Source organism: Periplaneta americana, chromosome 5, assembly GCF_040183065.1.
Source record: "Periplaneta americana isolate PAMFEO1 chromosome 5, P.americana_PAMFEO1_priV1, whole genome shotgun sequence".
Taxonomy (NCBI): Eukaryota; Metazoa; Arthropoda; class Insecta; order Blattodea; family Blattidae; genus Periplaneta; species Periplaneta americana.
In genome coordinates, this window is record NC_091121.1 from 182,784,720 (window position 1) to 182,809,719 (window position 25,000).

Genomic DNA, 25,000 nt, shown 5'->3' on the forward strand with positions numbered 1-25,000 from the left:
AATATGTAAATAAGTAAGTAAATAAATAAGTAAAAAATAAATAAATAAATAAGTAAATAAATAAGTTAGTAAATAAAAAATAAGTAAATAAATACATAAATAAATATATAAATAAATAAATATATACAAGTAAGTAAATAAATAAATACATAAATAAATAAATAAGTAAATAAGTAAATAAATAAGTAAATAGGTAAATAAATTAGTAAATAAATAAGTAAAAAATAAATAAATAAATAAATAAATAAATAAATAAAAAATAAGTAAATAAGTAAATAAATAAATAAATAAATACATAAAGAAATAAATAAATAAATAAATACAGAAATAAATACATAAATAAATACATAAATAATTAAATATATAAATAAATAAATATACAAGTAAGTAAATAAATATGTAAACAAATATATAAGTAAATAAATATTTAAATAAATAAATAAGTAAATAAGTAAATAAATAAATAAGTAAATTAAATAAGTAAAAAATAAATAAAAAATAAGTAATAAATAAATACATAAATAAATATGTATAAGTAAGTAAATAAGTAAATAAATATGTAAATAAATAAATAAGCAAATAAATAAATAAGTAAATAAATAAATAAAATAAAAAATACCTGACTGGCTAGTTTCGATGTGGTGTCCGACATTGTCCAAACCACAGTAAGTTTCAGCGCTATCTTCTGGTTCCCTGTTGTGGTGGGGTGTGTTCATGATTGTGTCGAAAAGGGTGTGTGTTTTTAAAATCAGTTGAGTGTTCAGGATATACTGTGGGTGTGTTTTTATATGTTTATAAATTTCATATTGTTCTAGAGTGTCAAGTTTCTGGTTTTTTGGCTGTATGTGTAGTATTTTCATGTCAGTGTCTATGTTGCTGTAGTTGTGGTTGGAGTTAGTGATGTGTTCTGCGTATGTTGCATTGTTGTGTGGTTTGGTCATGGCTGCGATATGTTTCTAGTAATGTGTTTGAAATGATGTTCCAGTCTGTCCAATGTACAAGTCATTGCAACTACTGCATGATATTACAACATGTTAAGTTGTATTTGTTTGTATGTCTTGTCTGTGTGTTAAGATGTTTGTGTTCTGTGTTCTGTATGTAATGTTGTATTTTAGTTTCTTGAAAGATGATGCAATCTTGTAAGTGTTCTTGTTTTCCCATTTTAGTGCGATGTATTTGTTTTGTTCTTGTGTTTGTGTGACGTTTTCGTGTTTAGTTTAGTCTTCCTTATGATGTTGTCTATTATGTTGGCGTTGTACCCTTTCCTGTGCTATGTATTTGATAGTGTGTATTTCTTCCTTGTAGTCTTGTTGGCTCATGTGAATGTTGTCGAGTCTGTGTATCATGGATCGGAATGCTGCGTGTTTGTGTTGTGTGGGGTGATTGGAGGTGTTGTGTATGTTTGTTACCTTGGTACTAGGTTTTCTGTATATTTTGAATTTATGTCTGTTGTCTGTTTTTTGTTATTGTGGTGTCTAAGAAATTTATGATTTTGTTGTTTTCTGTTTCTAGTACAGTTCTGGATGTATTTTGTTTTTGTGTTTGTGTGGGTTTTCAATCCGTCTCTTTTTCTTCCAATACTCGTTTCTTTTTCTCCACCATTACTCTCCATTTCTTTCCTTCATTATCTACAGGAGTCGAATACACCAACGGCTTTAAGTGCTCTCCAGAAAGAAGTGAACGGATTGAAATCTGGTGAGCGTGGAGGCTGAGCATGTTAAGATCTCGATGAGACGACTACGTCCTGTATTCAGACAGAATGTCGAAATTTTAAGCATTTCATCCAGGATGAAATGCAATATAACAATTCCAGTAAACAGAGCTATTGGAGTGCACTATGGTCATACTAGTAAGCCCTACTCATAAACCAAGCATTTCCGAGCCCATATTGATATAACCATCCTTTCTTTTATACAAGTTCTTCCCACTTTTTTCGTTATACCCTGTATAATGAACAGTGACTACTTTTTTCTGGAAATGCTGGTATAATTTTCTGTTCATTTTTTTTTTCTTACTTACAAATGGTTTTTAAGGGCACTGGTTGAAAAAATCGATTGTTTACTTTTCGTCTTAAAAAAAGTAGAAAGTTTCAGCTTTTCAACAATATATACAGTTGTGGCAAAAAAAACCGGACCGACCCTTGTAGCTGATTTCAGAACCTTGTTCACTCCAGAGCACGATAGACTGGTAACTAAGACTTTCGTGGTTCGAATCCTGCCTGGGAAGGTAACTTTTTTTTTGTTCCTCATTCAAATTTATTCCCAATACTTTTCGATTGCAGCTTTGTTTTACTACTTAATTAACTTATTATTCCCAAAACATGAATTTTACCAGCAATCGAAAAGTATTGGGAATCAATTTGAATCAGGAACATAAAAAAGTTTCCTTCCCAGGCAGGATTCGAACCACGGAAGTCTTAGTTACCAGTCTATCGTGGTCTGGAGTGAACAAGGCTCTGAAATCAGCTACAAGGGTCGGTCCGGTTTTTTTTTTTTTCCACTACTGTATATTAATAGGTCAATTCGGTGTCAAACGACTTTAAATTTGGTATTTAAAAATGGCGGCGCGCTTAACACGCCCACAACAAGCACGTCACACTGACAGTTGCATAGCAATGTTTTTTGGTTGATTCTCTTTGGAATATGCGTGGTAAAGTTTGTTTTGTCATGGGCAGCCCTGTGAGGAAGCGTTGTCTTTTAAGAGAAGGCCAATTGTAAGGATTTTGGGGCTGGAAAGTTCTGAACTGATGAGTCCTTTATGTTTATGCATGTTCAACTTTAACACCAATTTCTCGTAGGTTGATTTTTTTAATAATTCAGGTGTACTTTTCTCACAAACTATTTTAGATATCTTAAGAAAATTTTTAGTGTACTGTCTCTTTTAGTTTTTATTTTAAAATTATTTTTTATTGCAAAAAGTTAAAATTTTCTGAACAGAACATTACAAAATTTTTCCTTCAACTAATATGTGACATATTGATCAAATCTGTGGTGGAAATTGTCAGAAATGTTGTTTACTACAATATATAAAACTTTTATAGTCATAGGTCAAACAGTTTCTGAGAAAAGTGTGCCTGAATAAGAGTATGCAAAGAAGAAGAAAATTAGTGCACAGCCAATGAAAAAATTCTTAAAAAAATTAGCCTGCAAAGAAATTATTTCCTACGATATGTATTAAATCTTCTTAGTTTGCTTTATATTCTGACAAAATTTCATACAATTATCTGCAGTAGTTTGAAAAATAGATTTAAAAATATATATAATCTAAGCACTTAGCTCTGTAACTACCCAGTGCCAAGGAACCCGGGGGTTCATTGCCGCCCTCACATAAGCCCATCATTGGTCCCTATCCTGAGCTAGATTAATCCAGTCCCTAGCATCATATCCCACTTCCCTCAAATCCAAAGAATCCTATTTATAATTGGTGATTATTGCTTCCTTCTCTATAGTACAATAAGTACTCTCCTATTGGTTATATACCATTACCATTTAACCTAAGTCCTGTACTCCCACAAAGTGTATTTTAATGTTATTTTCTTCTGCTAAAGATATTCGTTTTGCTTTGTTTTCTTCCTTCATATTTCCTATGCCATTTACTTGTATTCCTTAAGTTCACATATATCCTTCTTTAATTGTCCTCTTTTTTTTTCATCTCTACCTTCCTTTCTTTTATGTCACCTACTTTTCTCCGTTTTCCACTTTGTTATTAGTTTCCGTTCTTTTCCTCTTCGTTTATTTTTCTTTTGTTTCCTCTACGTCTTCTTCTGTTACTTCTTTATCCATTTTTCTTACCTTCGTATATAATTCCTTCCTCTCTATTATTTCTTCGTATCTCATTTCCTTTCTCTTGTTTTTCTTTTTAATTTAGTTTTCTCTTCCTATTTAATTCACCTTTCTTTATTTCATTCGTTATTTATGCCGTTTCTCTTCACACTGTTCTTTCATTCCCTATCGTCCATGTTTCTTCTCTTCATTTTTTGTATCAGTCTTCACATTTCCTTTCTAATCTATCACACAAGTCTCCTCTACGAAGCTCATTGCTCATTGACAGATAGGCAGTAGAGACAGGCAAACTGTCGATCAGGCTTGCCCATGACTGTTTACGTCCGTGAGCGGGCTTACGCTTCGTATCGCTCGCCCGCCTGCAACCTTCCCTCACAAGCAGGCAGGCAGTGTGGTTGCACGTGAGTCCCAAACAGTCCTAAGAGTGACCCGAAAGGATTGTTGGGTTCCGCCGACCTGCGCCAGACTGAGCTGCTTTCAGATGTATGATGAATATGAACAAAGTCATTCAAACCTGACAAGAAGCCTACAGATATAGACAAACTACTGAAAACTTAACTTGTTGTCTTCTGAAACGTACCGTTAATAAAGACAAAGGTAACTATTTCTCGTCAACATAATATCCATTAAATGCCAACAGTTATTATAAATTACTTGCACTTTTCTTTTCATCGCAGTAATATAAATTTAATGCAAACCATTCAAACTTTCAGCTTCATAAATAAAAAGAAATCTGTCCCTCAGAAGTTAAATAGCAAACCAATATTCTGAAGAAGGAAAAACTTTTATACATTTTACAGGTATTCATGAGGCTTTTAATTGTTGATAAGGAAAAGTTAAAATGAAATATTTTTCTATAATAGTTGTTGATATACATAATTGTTACCAATATCTTTTCAACATATCTCCTTCTCTCCTCTCCTATACCTCTCCTCTCTTATATGTCTCGTCTCGTCTCGTCTCGTCTCGTCTCGTCTCGTCTCGTCTCGTCTCGTCTCGTCTCGTCTCGTCTCGTCTCGTCTCGTCTCGTCTCGTCTCGTCTCGTCTCGTCTCGTCTCGTCTCGTCTCGTCTCGTCTCGTCTCGTCTCGTCTCGTCTCGTCTCGTCTCGTCTCGTCTCGTCTCGTCTCGTCTCGTCTCGTCTCGTCTCGTCTCGTCTCGTCTCGTCTCGTCTCGTCTCGTCTCGTCTCGTCTCGTCTCGTCTCGTCTCGTCTCGTCTCGTCTCGTCTCGTCTCGTCTCGTCTCGTCTCGTCTCGTCTCGTCTCGTCTCTTCTCTTCTCTTCTCTTCTCTTCTCTTCTCTTCTCTTCTCTTCTCTTCTCTTCTCTTCTCTTCTCTTCTCTTCTCTTCTCTTCTCTTCTCTTCTCGTCTCGTCTCGTCTCGTCTCGTCTCGTCTCGTCTCGTCTCGTCTCTTCTCTTCTCTTCTAGTCACAAGTTACGAAATTTTATTACTGTATTTTGTTGAGTCAGATGCACTTTGCAGGAATGTGAAATGTATAATATTGTCTTATTACTTTATGAATTCTGTAGCGCAATAAATCGTAAAACCGTGTTTCTTTAATCAAGAAATATCTGCCGTGTTGGACCATAAGATAACGATTTTTTGAAGTGACTAAATAGCCAACGAACTTAGATTTCAAACTAGTACTGTTTCATCTGACGGCAAGCAGGTACGGGCGTGAGTCTTGTCTGATTTGCCGGTCTCTACTAGGTAGCTACTGTCTCAGGTCTCGGGTTCGAGGCCCGAGCTGTGCGAAGTACCACTACTGCCCGCAATTACATGGTCGTTTTCGTCCTCTGCTGCTCGGTGGGTGATGTCTGATATCTCCTGAGGCTGCAATCAGTCCTTCTCTGTCGCCCGCCCGCCTCCATGTATTGATCGAATTCACAGTCCCCCAACCCTTTCTCTATTTGTGCCGCTCTCTCTCCTTCCCCCCTTGCCTTTGTCATTCACCGTTTTCACTTCACTGCTTCAATCTACTACAAATGCCCATGTTTATCATTTTCACTGAATCTTCATTTTTTATACGCAGAAAACCCAGCCCTATCAGTATCTCCGTATTTTCTACATCGTTTTGAATTCTGAAATCGAGAGGTGCCTTGTATTCCGAAAGTACGGCACTTAAGCAAAACACCCCCTGTTCCTACGCTATTATGGCATTTGGCATGTATTCCAGCAGCAACGGCGCAAGGAACAAAATCATAATCAACTTACTTACAAATGGCTTTTAAGGAACCCGAAGGTTCATTGCCGCCCTCACATAAGCCCGCCATCGGTCCCTATCCTGTGCAAGATTAATCCAGTCTCTATCATCATACCCCACCTCCCTCAAATCCATTTTAATATTATCCTCCCATCTACGTCTCGGCCTCCCTAAAGGTCTTTTTCCCTCCGGCCTCCCAACTAACACTCTATATGCATTTCTGGATTCGCCCATACGTGCTACATGCCCTGCCCATCTCAAACGTATGGATTTTAAGTTCCTAATTATGTTAGGTGAAGAATACAATGCGTGCAGTTCTGTGTTGTGTAACTTTCTTCATTCTCCTGTAACTTCATCCCGCTTAGGCCCAAATATTTTCCTAAGCACCTTATTCTCAAACACCCTTAACCTATGTTCCTCTCTCAGAGTGAGAGTCCAAGTTTCACAACCATACAGAACAACCGGTAATATAACTGTTTTATAAATTCTAACTTTCAGATTTTTTGACAGCAGACTGGATGATAAGAGCTTCTCAACCGAATAATAACAGGCATTTCCCATATTTATTCTGCGTTTAATTTTCTCCCGAGTGTCATTTATATTTGTTACTGTTGCTCCAAGATATTTGAATTTTTCCACCTCTTCGAAGGACAAATCTCCAATTTTTATATTTCCATTTCGTACAATATTCTCGTCACGAGACATAATCATATACTTTGTGTTTTCGGGATTTACTTCCAAACCGATCGCTTTACTTGCTTCAAGTAAAATTTCCGTGTTTTCCCTAATCGTTTGTGTATTTTCTCCTAACATATTCACGTCATCTGCATAGATAAGAAGCTGATGTAACCCGTTCAATTCCAAACCCTGCCTGTTATCCTGAACTTTCCTAATGGCATATTCTAGAGCGAAGTTAAAAAGTAAAGGTGATAGTGCATCTCCCTGCTTTAGCCCGCAGTGAATTGGAAAAGCATCAGATAGAAACTGGCCTATACGGACTCTGCTGTATGTTTCACTGAGACACATTTTAATTAATCGAACTAGTTTCTTGGGAATACCAAATTCAATAAGAATATCATATAATACTTCCCTCTTAACCGAGTCATATGTCTTTTTGAAATCTATGAATAACTGATGTACTGTACCCTTATACTCCCATTTTTTCTCCATTATCTGTCGAATAAAAAAAAATCTTATCAATAGTCGAGCTATTACGCCGAAAACCGCACTGATGACCCCAAAATATTCATAACACATGCATAAACTGTTTATTCTCCAAAACAAATTAAATAAGCCATACATAACAAACTAATTTTCGAATGATGAAATCCAGGTGTAAGGAAAACTAAAAAATAAGAGTATAGGCCTACAATGCAATATATATAATACAATATATGTGCTTACAAGGAATCCCGTGAGAGATTAAGAAACACTGGAACTGAGTTTTCAAACTTTTACATTTTTTTAATTAATTTCTTTCAAATTCCGCGGATTTGTTGTGTTTGTACATTTAAATAACAGTACCGAATTTCATCAACTTTCAGTTATTAGTTTCTTAAATATTAATTTTCACGTATTTTAATGATATTAAATTATACTAGTGGCTTGTGCAGCAAATGCTGCTGCAAACTAAGTTCGTTACACGTTCAAATAAAAATGTTTCAGATTTATTTTCAATGAAGAATACTTGTCTTTTTGATAGTTATTTGCTTCTATAATAATGAAGCATACTCCCTCTGAATGGATTTTTTTAGGCCAAATACTTTTTCTTGAACCTATCCAACTTCAGTTTTTGAGTTTCAACGCGAAAACCCAAGTATCAATGTCAGGACGATAGCAATAGCTATTTCAGGTCATTGTGGATTGTAGGCAAAAGTTTAAAAATGTCAGGTTTGCTTAGCTTTCGAACAATAGCATTTTCGTATAGCTGCTGCATGTAGAACTTGAAATGTAGAGAGTAAAATCATTTTATCCTACTAAGAGATCTTGCTGAAATGATCTGCAGACTACAAAATTTTAGGCCTCTTATTTTATCAGTAAGTAATACCTTTTTATCTTTCCTTAGGAACTGTAATTTTTGCGCTCTCTCGAGCCAATACTGAAGACAATGACACATATCAATATCTACACTACACCGCCATTAAGTATATGAAAAAGATCCAACCTCACTGGGTTAATAAGTATAAAAATATTTGATCTTTAATAAAAATATTATTATCTTACTTAAGTTTTGTAGTTCAGTCATTCAGTAAATTATAGAAATGAAGATCTAAATTAAGATATTCTCTATATTTACTTACATAACCTCAAAAGGTTTGACTTTCATTTCATCAATATAGCATCAATATTATGTACAATTAATGAAAAATAGACGCATCATGATATTAACTATACTAATATTTAATTTCTAATGGTAATAATGTCATCAAACCACCTCAAGTTTCGTAGATTTGAATATCCAATACACAGCTGTACTCAGAAAATTATAGGCCTACACTGCAGAATCAGTTTTTAATAACAAATTGAATTGAGCTCTAAATATGTCGGCAATCCTGCAGGTGTAATAGCCTATTGTTTATTGTAGTGTGTGTTTTGTTCTGAAATTCAATCAAGTCGGCCGTGATTCAATAAAATTAGTTCTCAGACAACAGATGGGTTTTGGAAAATAGGAAAATTATGTAGGAAAATTGGCATTTCACTGAAAACTACTACTTTCCCGAAAAACTTTGGGTTCCAAGCTTCAAAATGAGGGGCCATTTATTAAAATCCGTTCAGCCGTTTTCCCGTAATTTCCATTACCAGTTCAAACTACATATATATATATATATATATATATATATATATATATATATAGATTATGGATTTATTATAGATTTATTAATTTGTCCTACAGAATAATCTCTGTAATGCTGACAATTGATATTTGAGGAGAAAAATTCGCTCCGGCGCCGGGGATCGAACCCGGGTCCTTGGTTCTAGGTACCAAGCTCTCTGACCACTGAACTACGCCGAATTCAATCCACAGCACCGGATCGAATCTTCCTCCTTCAGTGTTTCTCTTAGTGGCCTGACTCCAAGTTAGGCATATATATGTTGACGTAGCCTATATATCTAGTGTCAACTGTCATTATACTAGGAGCGCACTCAGTTGAGTGACTTATTTGGCCGGGATTCCGCAGTTATGATGCACTGCTAGCTATGAGAATATTATGGATTTATTAATTTGTCCTACAGAATAATCTCTGTAATGTTGACAATTAATATTGTGTGTATGGCAGTTGACACTAGACATATGTCAACATATATGCCTAAATTGGAGTCAGGCCACAAAGGGAAATACTGAAGGAGGAAGGTTCGATCCGGTGCTGTGGATTGAATTCGGCGTAGCTCAGTGGTCAGAGCGCTTGGTACGTAAAACCAAGGACCCGGGTTCGATCCCGGCGCCGGAGCGAATTTTTCTCCTCAAATATTAATATTAAATTACGCCTAAATTCAAAACATCCCTGACGGCTTCATAATTGTTTTTGCTTTTAAAAATTTTCTGTAAAGGACTTACATTTCATGAGATAAAAGTTTCTGACAAATTGCTTCATAATTTTCTTTAATTTTAAGAAGTTAAAAATTCATATCATGAAAAGATTTCAGTGAAGAGCTGATTCCATGCACAGCCTTGTGTAGTGCTATATGCTGAGTATTCTTCCAAAGTTGCATGTAAATCTGGGCAAATGGAAGCCGCTAGGAACTTTATTATTGACCAAAAACGTAATTTGAGAAAACGCAATTTTTAGTGGGTGTGACATTTTCAAAATGGTCGCCAGACCTTTAAAAGTATTAGGTGGAGGCTAAATATAGGACAGAATGTTAAAACAATTTTGTAAAAAACAAAAACAAAAATAGCCTATTTATTTTTATAATTTTGGTCAAAAATTCAGTTCTATAGAGGATTTCACGTTATAAAAACACTAGTGGCTTGTGCAGCAAATACTGCTGCAAACTAAGTTCATTAGACGTTCAAATAAAAATGTTTCAGATTTATTTTCGATGAAGAATACTTGTCTTTTTGATAGTTATTTGCTTCCATAATAATGAAACATACTCCCTCTCAATGGATTTTTTTAGGCCAAATACTTTTTCTTCAACCTATCCAACTTCAGTTTTTGAGTTTCAACGCGAAAACGCAAGTATCAATGTCAAGACGATAGCAATAGCTATTTCAGGTCATTGTGGATTGTAGGCAAAAGTTAAAAAAAAAATGTCAAGTTTGCTAAGCTTTCGAACAATAGCATTTTCGTATAGATGCTGCATATAGAACTTGAAATGTAGAGCGTAAAATCATTTTATCCTACTAAGAGATCTTGCTGAAATGATATGGAGACTACAAATTTTTCTAGGCCTATTATTTCATCAGTAAGTAATACCTTTTTATCTTTCCTTAGGAACTGTAATTTTTCCGCTCTCTCGAGCCAATACTGAAGACAATGACACATATCAATATCTACACTACACCGCCATTAAGTATATGAAAAATACCCAACCACACTGGGTTAATAAGTATAAAAATATTTGGTTTTTAATAACAATATTATTATCTTACTTAAGTTTTGTAGTTATATATAGCAGCCACTCAGTAAATTATAGAAATGAAGATCTAAATTAAGATATTCTCTGCATTTACTTACATAACCACAAAACGTTTCACTTTCATGTCATCAATATAGCATCAATATTATGTACAATTAATGAAAAATAGATGCATCATGATATTAACTACAATAATATTTAATTTCTAATGGTAATAATGTCATCAAACCACCTCAAGTTTCGTAGATTTGAATATCCAATACACAGCTGTACTCAGAAAATTTTACACTGCAGAATCACTTTTTAATAACAAATTGAATTGAGCTCTAAATATGTCGGCAATCCTGCAGGTCATGGCCTTCGTGTAATAGCCTATTGTTTATTGTAGTGTGTGTTTTGTTCTGAAATTCAATCAAGTCGGCCGTGAATGCAATTAATTAGTTCTCAAAACTGATGAAAGATGGATTTTGGAAAAAAGGAAAATGATGTGGGAAAATTGACATTTCACTGAAAACTACTACTCTTCCGAAAAACTTTGGGTTCCAAGCTTCAAAATGAGGGGTCATTTATTAAAATCCGTTCAGCCGTTTTCTCGTAATTTCCATTACCAGTTCAAGTTATATATATAGATTGAGCATATGGAGCTATTCCATCAAATGATCAGTTACCATAGAAATGTCATATGCACATTACATTTAAATACAGCGAATTCATTTTTTTTTCATACGGACCCTGACTCAAGGTAAATATTTTAACGTTGAGAAATTCATCATATCTAGTTTATTTTAGGCACAATAAACTTTTGAAAAACAGACATATAGTCCTATTTATTCATATTTCTTATTTTACATAATAATTTTTAGCTTCCAATATTCAAGACATTTAAAATGTTTCAACATTATATCTCAGACAATATATGCATGGACAAGTACAAATATTTTCATTCATTTTGGTGAAAACTGTAAGCGCATGGAGTATTTTAATGTCAAAAATGTAGTTTAGAGTAAAAGACACATTTGTGAAAAGATATATAATACTGATATATGGAGCTCAAAAAGCTCAAAATTAGGATTTATAAAACAGTTACATTACCAGATGTTCTGTAGGTTGTGAAACTTTGACTCTCACTTTGAGAGAGGAACAGAGGTTAAGGGTGTTCGAGAACAGGATGTTTAGGAAAATATTTTGAGCTAACAAGCAAACACTCTGATGGTGTAGATAAAGTTATTTTTTTTCTTCCACCATGTTAGTAATTCCAAAAGAAATGCTTATACAAATTTTTGCCATCCAACCGCAATCACGAGAGCGTCCAAAAAGTGATTTTCCCTGGGGCGTTTACAGAAAAAAACACAATTTTATGGAAAAATTTATTGAAACAAATACAGCAATTGTTGCTCTATTTGCCAACATATCCCCCACTGGAATTGAGACATTTGTCATACAATAGATCAATTTTTGTATCCTTGTGTCGTAGAAGTCAGCCGCCTGGGATCGGAACCAGCGTGTGACAGTCGTCTGCACCTCTCTATTGATCCCATGACATGACAAATGCCTCAGTTCCGGTGGGGTATATGTTGAAAAATAGCTCAAGAATTTCTGTGTCTGTTCCAATAAATGTTTCCAATTAAACTGTGTTTTCTTTCTGTTAACGGCCCTTGGAGAACTTATTTTTTTACGGCCCTCGTAATTGCGGTCGAGTGGCTAAAATTTGTATAAGCACTTCTTTTGACATTATTAATATGGTGGAAGAAAAAAATGTAACTTTTTTATCTGCCCAATCAGAATGTTTCCTTGTAAGAGGGATGAAGTTATAAGAGAATAGAGAAAGTTACATAACGCAGAACTACGCACATTGTAGGTGAATCCACAAATGCATGTAGAGACCTGAGGGGAAGACATCTGGACAGGCAAAAATGTAGATGGCAGGATAATATTAAAATGGATTTGAGGGAAGTGGGGTATGATGCTAGGGACTGGATTAATCTTGCTCAGGATAAGGACCGATGGCGGGCTTATGTGAGGGCGGCAATGAACCTCCGGGTTCCTTAAAAGCCATTTGTAAGTAATAATAATAATAATAATAATAATAATAATAATAATAATAATAACAATAATAATACTTACTGGCTTTCAAGGAACCCGGAGGTTCATTGCCGCCCTCACATAAGCCCGCCATTGGTCCCTATCCTGTGCAAGATTAATCCACTCTCTATAATCATATCCCACCTCCCTCAAATCCATTTTAATATTATCTTCCCATCTACGTCTCGGCCTCCCTAACGCTCTTTTTCCCTCCTGCCTCCCAACTAACACTCTATATGCATTTCTGGATTCGCTCATACGTGTTACATGCCCTGCCCATTTCAAACGTCTGGATTTAATGTTACTAATTATGTCAGGTGAAGAATACATTGCGTGCAGTTCTGTGTTGTGTAACTTTCTCCATTCTCCTGTAACTTCATCCCGCTTAGCCCCAAATATTTTCCTAAGCACCTTATTCTCAAATACCCTTAACCTATGTTCCTCTCTCAAAGTGAGAGTCCAAGTTTCACAACCATAAAGAACAACCGGTAATATAACTGTTTTATAAATTCTAACTTTCAGATTTTTTGACAGCAGACTGGATGATAAAAGCTTCTCAACCGAATAATAACAGGCATTTCTCATATTTATTCTGTGTTTAATTTCCTCCCGAGTGTCATTTATATTTATTACTGTTGCTCCCAGATATTTGATCTTCTCCACCTCTTCAAAAGATAAATTTCCAATTTTTATATTTCCATTTCGTACAATATTCTCGTCACATGATCATATACTTTGTCTTTTCGGGATTTACTTCCAAACCTATCTCTTTACTTGGTCCAGTAAAACTCCTGTGGTTTCCCTAATCGTTTGTGGATTTTCTCCTAACATATTCACGTCATCCGCATAGACAAGAAGCTGATGTAACCCTTTCAATTCCAAACCCTCTCTGTTATCCTGGACTTTCCTAATGGCATATTCTAGAGCAAAGTTAAAAAGTAAAGGTGATAGTGCATCTCCCTGCTTTAGCCCGCAGTGAATTGGAAACGCATCTGACAGAAACGGACTTATACGAACTCTGCTGTACGTTTCACTGAGACACATTTTAATTAATCGAACTAGTTTCTTGGGAATACCAAATTCAATAAGAAAATCATATAAAACTTCTCTCTTAATTGAGTCATATGTCTTTTTGAAATCTAAGAATAACTGATGCACTGTACCCTTATACTCCCATTTTTTTCTCCATTATCTGTCGAATACAAAATATGTGGTCAATAGTTGATCTATTACGCGTAAAACCACACTGATGATCCTCAATAATTTCATCTACATATGGTGTTAATCTTTTCAGAAGAATATTGAACAAAATTTTGTATGACGTCAACAAAAGTGATATTCCTCGAAAGTTACTACAGTTAGTAAGTAATAATAATAATAATAATAATAATAATAATAATAATAATAATAATAATAATAATAATAATAATAATAACTCAATATAAAAATTGATTTAAAATATTACTGAAAAACATCGTAGTATGAAACAGTATTTTAGATGATACGTGAAAGTAATCAAAACAATAAAATACACACAACAACTGAAAGCAGTAAACTTTCCCCTGGTGAGATGTCATCAGCTTGAGTGATAGCTAGAAATAAAATAACAATTTTGTGGGAATGACATGTATAATTTGACATAGTACACTTGCGGATGGTTTGAAGAAAACCACGGAAGCCCACATGTTACCGCGGTCGGAAATCGACTGGCTACCTCTGACAAACAAGCCATCCACATACTCGTAACGACGGCAACATGTGTACCAGCACTGGAGGTAACGATGCATTAATTTACACAAGCGAGCGCGGGGACGGGGGGGGGGGGGCACAAATATGTAACCCATGCGGTGCATTTGTGCTCACAGTTTTTGGGGAGTTTTGACGACGTAAAGTTTGCAGCACTTAAGCGTGGCACAAGTGCCATTTTACGTGTAGTTAGCAGAGAAATAACAGACTAAAAATTATCCGACCCACACAGACTTAACAAGTGCTTCAGACGTGGTGTTACAATCTCGGAACACGCTTGTCTGCATGTAACGGTCCACAATGCAGTCCGGGCCATGAACCTTTTGCTCAATATCAAATATACAGGAAACTCGCGATTAGCTGACATCAAGAAAGAGACCACACGACACGCAAACAAAAGGAAATACTAACATATCATTTATGATGAATCAAAATTAATTTATCGCTTAATCACTCTAGTTTGTTGTCATGGAAACCAATTAAAAACAAAATAAATCTTTCACTAAAATTAATTTATCGTGAAATCACTCCAATTTGTTGTCATGGTAACCAATTAAAAACAAAATAAATCTTTCACTAAAATTAATTTATCGTGAAATCACTCCAATTTGTTGTCATGGAAACCAATTAAAAAACAAAATAAATGTTTCACTAAAATTAATTCTTCGTGAAATCACTCCAGTTTGTTGTCATGGAAACCAGTTAAAAAACAAAATAAATCTTTCACTAAAATTAATTTATCGTGAAATCACCCCCAGTTTGTTGTCATTGGAAACCAGTTAAAAAACAAAACAAATCTTTCACTAAAATTAATTTATCGTGAAATCACTTTAGTTTGTCATGGAAACCAGTTAAAATAAAAACAAATCTTTCACTAAAATTAATTTATCATGAAATCACTCCAATTTGTTGTCATGGAAACCAGTTAAAAAAACAAAATAAATCTTTCACTAAAATTAATTTATCGTGAAATCACTCCAGTTTGTTGTCATGGAAATCAGTTAAAAAAACAAAATAAATCTTTTACTAAAATTAATTTATCGTGAAATCACTCCAGTTTGTTGTCATGGAAACCAGTTAAAAAATAAAATAAATCTTTCACTAAAATTAATTTATCGTGAAATCATTCCAGTTTGTTGTCATGGAAATCAGTTAAAAAACAAAATAAATCTTTTACTAAAATTAATTTATCGTGAAATCACTCCAGTTTGTTGTCATGGAAATCAGTTAAAGAACAAAATAAATCTTTCACTAAAATTAATTTATCGTGAAATCGCTGCAGTTTGTTGTCATGGAAACCAGTTAAAAAATAGAATAAATCTTTCGCTAATGCTACGAACAGATTTCGCTGGAGAAAATGTTGTCCTATTTTACAATACCGTCATTAACATAATGATCTTCCAACAAAACGTTCGGTCAAATTTCTGTCCATTCCTATTTTCAAGCAGATGTGAGTCGTCTGACTGCTGAATCCGAGATTCGCGGTTCGAACACAGCCGACGGAGAGCAATTTTAAAGGCGATTAAATTCCTTAGCAAGGCGTCCCTCTGGACAGTAGTAAATCTGTAGGTTCTGTGTCGTAGATTTATGGCACATGAAAGAAACCTGTTTCTGGTAGCGGGCTCCAGGCAAAATTCGTCAGCCGTGGAAAGCATAGTTAAATTAAATAATAATAATAATAATAATAATAATAATAATAATAATAATATAATAATAATAATAATAATAATAATAATAATAACACAATTTCGCACAACTACTACTACCATCACCTGTTTTCAAAGCTGTTTCAGCCATCTTTGACTCGATCACTTCAATTATTTTTTCCTTTACGAATTGTAATACGTTGTCTGTTATTGCTCGTATTTTTCGTGACTTCAAAATATTTTTACAGTTTCTTCTGCACACTCCCATAGTTTCACTGATGATTTCGAAGCTTAGTTTCTCTCTGCTTTGGTACATTTCCTGTTCAACAATATACAGGGCTTTCATTTCAAAACTTCCCAGTCTAAATAATTGTTTAAATTGAATTCAATTTAAACAAAAAACACGTCAATTTTAATTATTCGGGGGGAGGGGGGTTAATTGCATTTTAGATTTCACCTCCACCCCTCCAGCCTCTCCCCACTTTGAAATTTCAAATGGCGCCCCTATATTTTTATACTTAAATATGAAAGAGCATTCAATTGTTTATACACTCAATTAATTTCTTTTCTCATCTTTTGTTTTCTATCGTTGCCTAGCAACCTGTATTTTTGTTATTATCAGATAATTGTAGGATGAAAACAGCTTATTTTGTGTAATTTTCTAAATTTAATCAATAGGGATGATTTATGTTCTCACTTGAAGGGTATACACCATTTTAAAATAATTTAATACACAAACACAACTATTACAAGAAATGCTCAATAAGTTTTTGTAGATTTATTCTCTTCGACTCTAATCAACAATAACAAAAATGCAGGTTGCCAGGCGACGATAGAAAAGAAAAGATGCGAAAACAAATGAATGTAGTGTATAAACAATTTAATGCTCTTTCATATCTATACTAATAATAAATCTGTAGCCGAAATTTTTCTGGTAATTTTCGATTTTCCAAAAATAATTGGTCCTAACATATATAATTAACCGCCCTGAAACCGAAAATTGCTTTTTTGAAATTTTTGTTTGTATGTATGTCTGTCTGTCTGTGTGTTATCTGTCTGTCTGTATGTTTGTTACCTTTTCACGCGATAATGGCTGAACGGATTTCGATGAAAATTGGAATATAAATTAAGTTCGTTCTAACTTAGATTTTACGCTATATGGCATTCAAAATACATTATTTAAAAGGGGGGTTATAAGGGGGCCTGAATTAAATAAATTGAAATATCTCGCTTATTATTGATTTTTATGAAAAATGTTACATAACAAACGTTTCTTTACAAATGATTTCCGATAAGTTTTATTCCTTGAAAATTATGATAGGACTGATATTTAATGAGATAAATTAGCTTTAAAATTAAAATAACTGCCATCTAAGGCCGTGTAATGAATTAAAAAACAAATGACTTCGTTTATAAGGGGCCTTGGACAGCAACAATCGAAAGCTATGAAAGATAGCCTACAGATAATGTTTCTGTGTTTGTATGAAGTAATATAAGAAGCTAAATTAACCGATTTGTATAATTAATTATTATTTCACCATTGGGAAGTGTAGTTTCTCTAGATGGACATAATGCTATAATGTTATTACAGTAACTTCTGATATAATATAATATAATATAATATAATATAATATAATATAATATAATATAATATAATATAATATAATATAATATAATATAATATAATATGTAATATTATATAATATAATTAAAGTTATTAGAAGGGTTCAGAACCATAGTGGGCCAAGCGCCATTTACTGAATATGTAGAAAACAAGGGTTAAAATTAAGTTATTACCATAATTCAATGGAAACTTATAACAAGTAAAATAAAATATAGGCCTACACATTAAATCTAAATGATGTCAATCTCCATTTGACTATGGTTGCATGTAATAAAAATTAAGAAACAGGTTAAAGGAATTGTCATTGCACCAAATGAGTGTCTCTGGACCAAAATGATCGCATTTTAATTATTTGAATGCAATTTAAATTAAGTAACATAATAAACGATTTATCCTTCTATCAAACACGAATGTTCCCTGGATCAAATGTCCTATTTTAATTATGTAATTACTTTATATTTATTTCTAACGGGTGCAGCGGAGCGCACGGGTACGGCTAGTTTAACTATAAGAATATAGGGGTGCCATTTGAAACTCCAAAGTGGGGGGAGGCTGGAGGGGTGGGGGTGAAATATAAAATGCAATTAAGCCTAGTTTTACATTTCTCCCTCAATATCTAAACTGAAGTGTTTTTTTGTTTAAATTGAATTCAATTTAAATAATTAGTTATTTAGACTGGGAAGTTTTGAAATGAAAGCCCTGTATAACGAGCAGTCCTCTATGTTCCAGATCAGAAGCTATATAATAATAAAGTCATCACTTTATATTTTTTCATTAGTGTTTTCCTAGATTACAATGTATCCCCAGTTTCGCCGTGATATCCTATAGAAAAACTTCATTTAATTTATACTCTAAATCTTTTCGTTGGGTAAACGCTGCAGTACATGCTGTGTACTTAAAACAGTTAATCAGAGTGTGTTGTGTAATGTATCATCCACCTAACGAAAAGATTTATATGATAATAAATTTACCTTTTTTTGGGATGTTACAACGAAGCTTAAGCAAAAAATACGATGTATTTGTCTTTAAGATTGCCGCTGCATCCATGCACATCTAGTACTTCGTGGAGTTACAAATAATTATACGAGTTTTGTTCCCATAACAACTGTCATATTCAATTATTTGATTTTGTTGCAATAAAATTAAACTACATTCAGAATGTATAAACACTAATATATCATAATTCACAGTGAATCAATGCTAGCAGCTAGAGTAGCTACTATGGCATTATAATCATGCAAACCAATTCTCATGATAACATGTTAAGTCCTTCTAGATGGTCAAATGGTCACAATTGAACCACATTATGCAGAAAGAAACCAACCCACATAGTGCTACATTCATTCATTCATTCATTTATTTTATTCCATAGATCTTACATGAGCAATGAAGCTTTAAGATGTGGAACATGTCAACATTTTACAATATTACAATTACAATTTTTACAAATTTTTATAGTTTTACAATTTAGTAATTTTCTACAATTTTTACAATTTTGTACAATTTTTTTTACATTTTTTTACATTTTTTTACATTTTGGCGAGATGTTGTGAGATGAGATGAGGTCCGAGGATTCGCCAAAATATTACCCGGCATTTGCCTTTTCGGTGGGGGAAACCTCGGAAAAACCCAACCAGGCAATCAAATCAAAGGGGGTCATCAAATCAAAGGGGTTGATGCCCAGGACTCGCCATAGACCATCCGGCTTCAGTCCCGCGGCTGGGGAAAACCTCCGAAGAAACCAAAGTCCAATTGAGTAGACTCGAAGTTCAAGGAAAATAAAAAATTCATAAATAACTTTATATTGTTGGCTCTCATATTTGTCAAATTCGTACCATGTGGAATAACTTTTGCCTTAATATTGAATTCATAAACCTCATACTTTTAAATACATAATATATGTTTGTACTTGGTTCCTTTCTGCAAAATGACATATAGCAGCGGTGGCGAAAATGTAATCGTGCGCCGAGCCACTGTGTAACCTGCAACGTGCATAGCACCTATGGAGGGAGGCGGACACCCGAAGGGGAAGTGAAGCAACTGTCTGACTTATTAACGGATTTTCATTTTCCTTACGTCAAGCACTTAAGTATAATTTTATACAGTACAAAGCTACAAACTAATGTTTAGTATGTGTAAGGAAGAAATAAATGAACAATAAATGAACAATATCACAACCTAAAATTAACTGTCTTCAGAATGTCTCTGCGACAAAGTTTCAAAATCAGGAATTATGTCACTTACTGCCAGTCGTAGTTGATCACGAAGGTATTTGTCTGTCAGTCGTGATGTAAAGTTGGTTTTTACTACTTTAATTGTTGAAAATAACTTTTCACAAACGTAAGTTGTAGCGAACATGGCTTGAAAAGAGCAAGCGAAAGAACGAAGCTTCGGATATTTATTTTTTGGCAAAGAATTGAAAGGTTCAACATTTGTCAAGTCCTTACATCTAGCTTTCATTTAACATCACATTGTAAGTCAGTGAGTTCAAATTGAAGAATTATTCGTACATCTGCTGAAAAAGGGTCGACATACAGAGATGATGATGACGATGATGATGATGATGATGATGATGATAACACTTAACTTTTTAAAGTTTCATCAGTAACATGTAGTATAATGCCGTTTTATGTTATACAACCGTTTTCCTCGTAATACTTATGAACAAATCATACATTTAATATTCTCATCATATTGACAGCAAAAAAATGCGTCCTCCCATCCTACTTGGAACTTTCGTACATGGTTTCGAGAGAGACATATGCCACTCGCAGGTCAGAGACAAATACAAATGGAACGGAGTTTGACTCCAGTGAGTGAGAGGGTGGGGGTTGGCGGAGGTTAGAAGCAAGCGAAATGCACAGCTATCACTGCGAGCCACAATGTCTCGCGAGTCGCGTTCTCGCCACGGCTGCCATACAGTACAAATGGCATTCTGTAGAAATAATTAAACTCATATGTTTGCATTGTTCGAATACCTTTATTGACATTCATTCATCCATAGAATTCTGCCTAAAGGCAGGTCTTTCACTGCAAACCCAACATTCTCCAATGTTACCTATTTCCCGCCTTCCTCTTGGTCTCTGCAATGTATATATTGTTTTACTGTCAAAAACTACATTAATAATCACATAATTTGTTTAATAGGCCTATTAATATAACCGCATTACGTGGATTATTATTGAATTGTAATTACTATTAATTTTATAAATATGAAATTTCCACAAAAATTTCTTTTAAACCACAAATTTATACAAAACTTTACAGAAACAAAATAATAATAATAATAATAATAATAATAATAATAATAATAATAATAATAATAATAATAATAATAATAGCAATAACATAGAGGAGACGGCCACCAGATATGGAGGTGCACTATCACGTTTACTTTTTAACTTCACTCTAGAGTGTGTCATTAGGAAAGTTCAGGATAAAAGAGAGGGTTTGGAATTGAACGGGTTACATCAACTGCTTGTCTATGCGGATGACGTGAATATGTTAGGAGAAAATCCACAAATGATTAGGGAAAACACGGAAATTTTACTTGAAGCGAGTAAAGAGATAGGTTTGGAAGTAAACCCCGAAAAGACAAAGTATATGATTATGTCTTGTGACCAGAATATTGTACGAAATGGAAATATAAAAATTGGAGATTTATTCTTCGAAGAGTTGGAAAAATTCAAATATCTTGGGACAACAATAACAAATAACACTCGGAAGGAAATTAAACACAGAATAAATATGGGAAATGCGTGTTATTATTCGATTGAGAAGCTTTTATCATCTAGTCTGCTGTCAAAAAATCTGAAAGTTAGAATTTATAAAACAGTTATATTACCGGTTGTTCTGTATGGCTGTGAAACTTGGACTCTCACTTTGAGAGGAGAACAGAGATTAAGGATATTTGAGACTAAGGTGCTTAGGAAAATATTTGGGACTAAGGGTGATGAAGTTACAGGAGAATGGAGAAAGTTACACAACACAGAACTGCACGCATTGTATTCTTCACCAGACATAATTAGGAACATTAAATCCAGACGCTTGAGATGGGCAGGGCATGTAGCACGTATGGGCGAATCCAGAAATGCATATAGAGTGTTAGTTGGGAGGCCGGAGGGAAAAAGACCTTTGGGGAGGCCGAGACGTAGATGGAAAGATAATATTAAAATGGATTTGAGAGAGGTAGGATTTGATGGTAGAGACTGGATTAATCTTGCTCAGGATAGGGACCGATGGCGGGCTTATGTGAGGGCGGCAATGAACCTCCGGGTTCCTTAAAAGCCAGTAAGTAAGTATACTAATAATAATAGGGTAGATGATAATTCCGCGCAAGTTTGAAAGCAAAGAAATTAAAAATTTAAAGTTTTGAGAAAACTGTATTTAAAGCTTTAAGTTGCAGTGCAAAATCCAAGTAAGATCATTATAATCTAAAACTTATACTACCGGTATATATAGAATTTGAATTAATTTCAATGATCCTTATTTTTCACAGCAACACGAGACTTCAATATTCAGGTTTCACAAAACTTTAAATGTTGCGGAGTTTTTCTCTTGAACTGGTCCGTCGAATTATGTGCGTGAGCTGTAGAATTTTAAACCGACATCCCGTGTTTTATGGGAATTCAAAGTCTCACAACTGACAAATCTCTTTAAGAAAAGCAAGTTACAGATCGATATTCACACGTATTTCCCTGCTCCCTTTCAAGAAAGATAAATAGAAGGAAAATTGATTTGCAGTCAAGAAATGACTTGGAAATATTATGATTATAATGGACATGAAATATTGGACAGATACATGACGCGCTCACTAAATTGACTAATGGTGTACTGCACTGCCTATGAATAATGAATCATCACGTGACAAAAAGGAAAGAAATGACACTTTCCTTTACCCTATGCTTTCAATTATTTATATATCTCTCTGGTATGCCAACGGCATATAGGAAATTGAATCCATTCCATCCAGTAACCCGTACAGAAAAATATAATGCGTGACGCTCTAAGAAGAGAAAATTATATTTTATTTATTAATTATTTTTAAAATATGTAACAAAAATAAAGTCGCTTACATATTACTGAGAAACATCAGGGACACCAAGGCACTTGAAAGAGATGATATGGTCAGACTACGCTACGGAAAATTTTGTTCTCGACAGAGAGTTCGCTGATTGAAGTCCGAAACCGTACCACAGTTATTACTTACTTATTTACTTACTTACTTACTGGCTTTTAAGGAACCCGGAGGTTCATTGCCGGCCTCACATAAGCCCTTGTAATCCCCTGGTAGAGGGGCAGAGAAGGCCTGACGGCCTTATCTCTACCAGGTTAAATAAATAAATAAATGAATAAATAAATAAATACTAAATACTAAATAAGCCCGCAATCGGTCCCTATCCTGAGCAAGATTAATCCAGTCTCTATCATCATATCCCACCTTCCTCAAATTCATTTTAATATTATCTTCCCTTCTACGTCTCGGCCTCCCCAATGGTCTTTTACCCTCAAGTCTCCCAACTAATACTTCATACGCATTCCTGGATTAACCCATACGCGCTACATGCCCTGCCCATCTCAAACGTCTGGATTTAATGATCCTAATTACGTCAGATGAAGAATACAATGCGTGCAGTTCTGTGTTGTGTAACTTTCTCCATTCTCCCTGTAACTTCATCCCTCTTAGCCCCAAATATTTTCCTAAGAAACTTATTCTCAAACACCCTTAATCTTTGTTCCTCTCTCAAAGTGAGAGTCCAAGTTTCACAACCATACAGAACAACCGGTAATATAACTGTTTTATAAATTCTAACTTTCAGTTTTTTTGAGAGCAGACTGGATAACAAAAGCTTCTCAATCGAATAATAACAGGCATTTCCCATATTTATTCTGTGTTTAATTTCCTCCCGAGTGTCATTTATATTTGTATATAAAGTCCGAAAAAAAAATTATTAATTAGTAGACTATGTTATAGTTTTTTTCCAACAAACAAACGAAAGTAAGCAAAGCATTGCTATTTTTGTAAGTATTAGAGTGAATGAAAGTAAGTATGAACAAAAGTTATAATTTACGTAAAAAGTACAGAATAAAATCACAAAAAAAAATTCTGCTGCATCATACATTTTTTTTATCAGGATTTAAAAGGAATGAAGTAACTGATGTTTAGATTGTCAAAATCAATAAATGTTAGTTTATTATTCCGTGTATAATAGTACATTATGCAACGAGCCTATAATGGTAGTAATTAAGACGGGAGTATGTTTATGAAACGAGCGCAAACGAGTTTCATAATTTTCATACGAGCGTCTTAATTACCATTATAGGCAAGTTGCATACGACTTTTGAAGCTCGACCATATTTCTAACTTGAAATTATTAATAAATATTCATGTTATTGTTATGTGAGTGAGTACAATAGTCTACCTCATGAATTGTGAGATGTGCGCAGACGCGAAAGTATTGATTTATTTCCGGGAAACGAATGTCGACGACCTTGATATAATCTAGAGAGTAAGATAAATATGTCTTGATATAACCTTGAAATTGAATTCGACATTGAAAAACGAGATGACAAATTGAATTTATTTGAATATTATTTACAATTAACGCTAATTATTATAGTAACAGAACATAACCTTCTGCGACAGTATTGGATTTCCAGCCTCCGTGACCTTTCGATAGTTGTCTTTCGATTGCATATCCGAGAATAATAGAAAACCTGAACTTTAATGAATAGGTGTACTTTAATGACATGCATTAAAGGGATGCTACCAGGTGTATAATTACTACATTTCGGCATGGTCGAGCATAAAACAGATTTCTACATTACGTATTTACATGTAAATTACACGTAACATACGTACAGGTAATTTACTCGTCAAACCCTGGCTACAAGCGACATGTTGTGAGGAAACGTGTCCTACAGTAATTTGACACTCGGAAAATCTCAACAGGATATCATCAGAATCTAAATTCCATCTGAGTCGGTCAGAAATCGCCGTCGAATTTTAATAGTACATTATGCAACGTGCCTATAGTGAAGGTAATTAAGAAGTGAGTATGGATATTTATGAAACGAGCGCAAGCGAGTTTCATAATTTTCATACGAGCTTCTTAATTACCATTATAGGCGAGTTTCATACGACTTTTTATGCTCGACCATATTTCTAACTTGATATTATTAATTTTTTAGCAATGTCCCGTATGTTGTGAGATGTGCGCAGACGCGAAAGTATTGATTTTTTCCGAGGAACAGATGTTCACATTGACCTTGCTAGGCCATAACAACCTACAGAGATAACATTGAAATTAAATTAGACATTGAAAAACGAGATGACAAA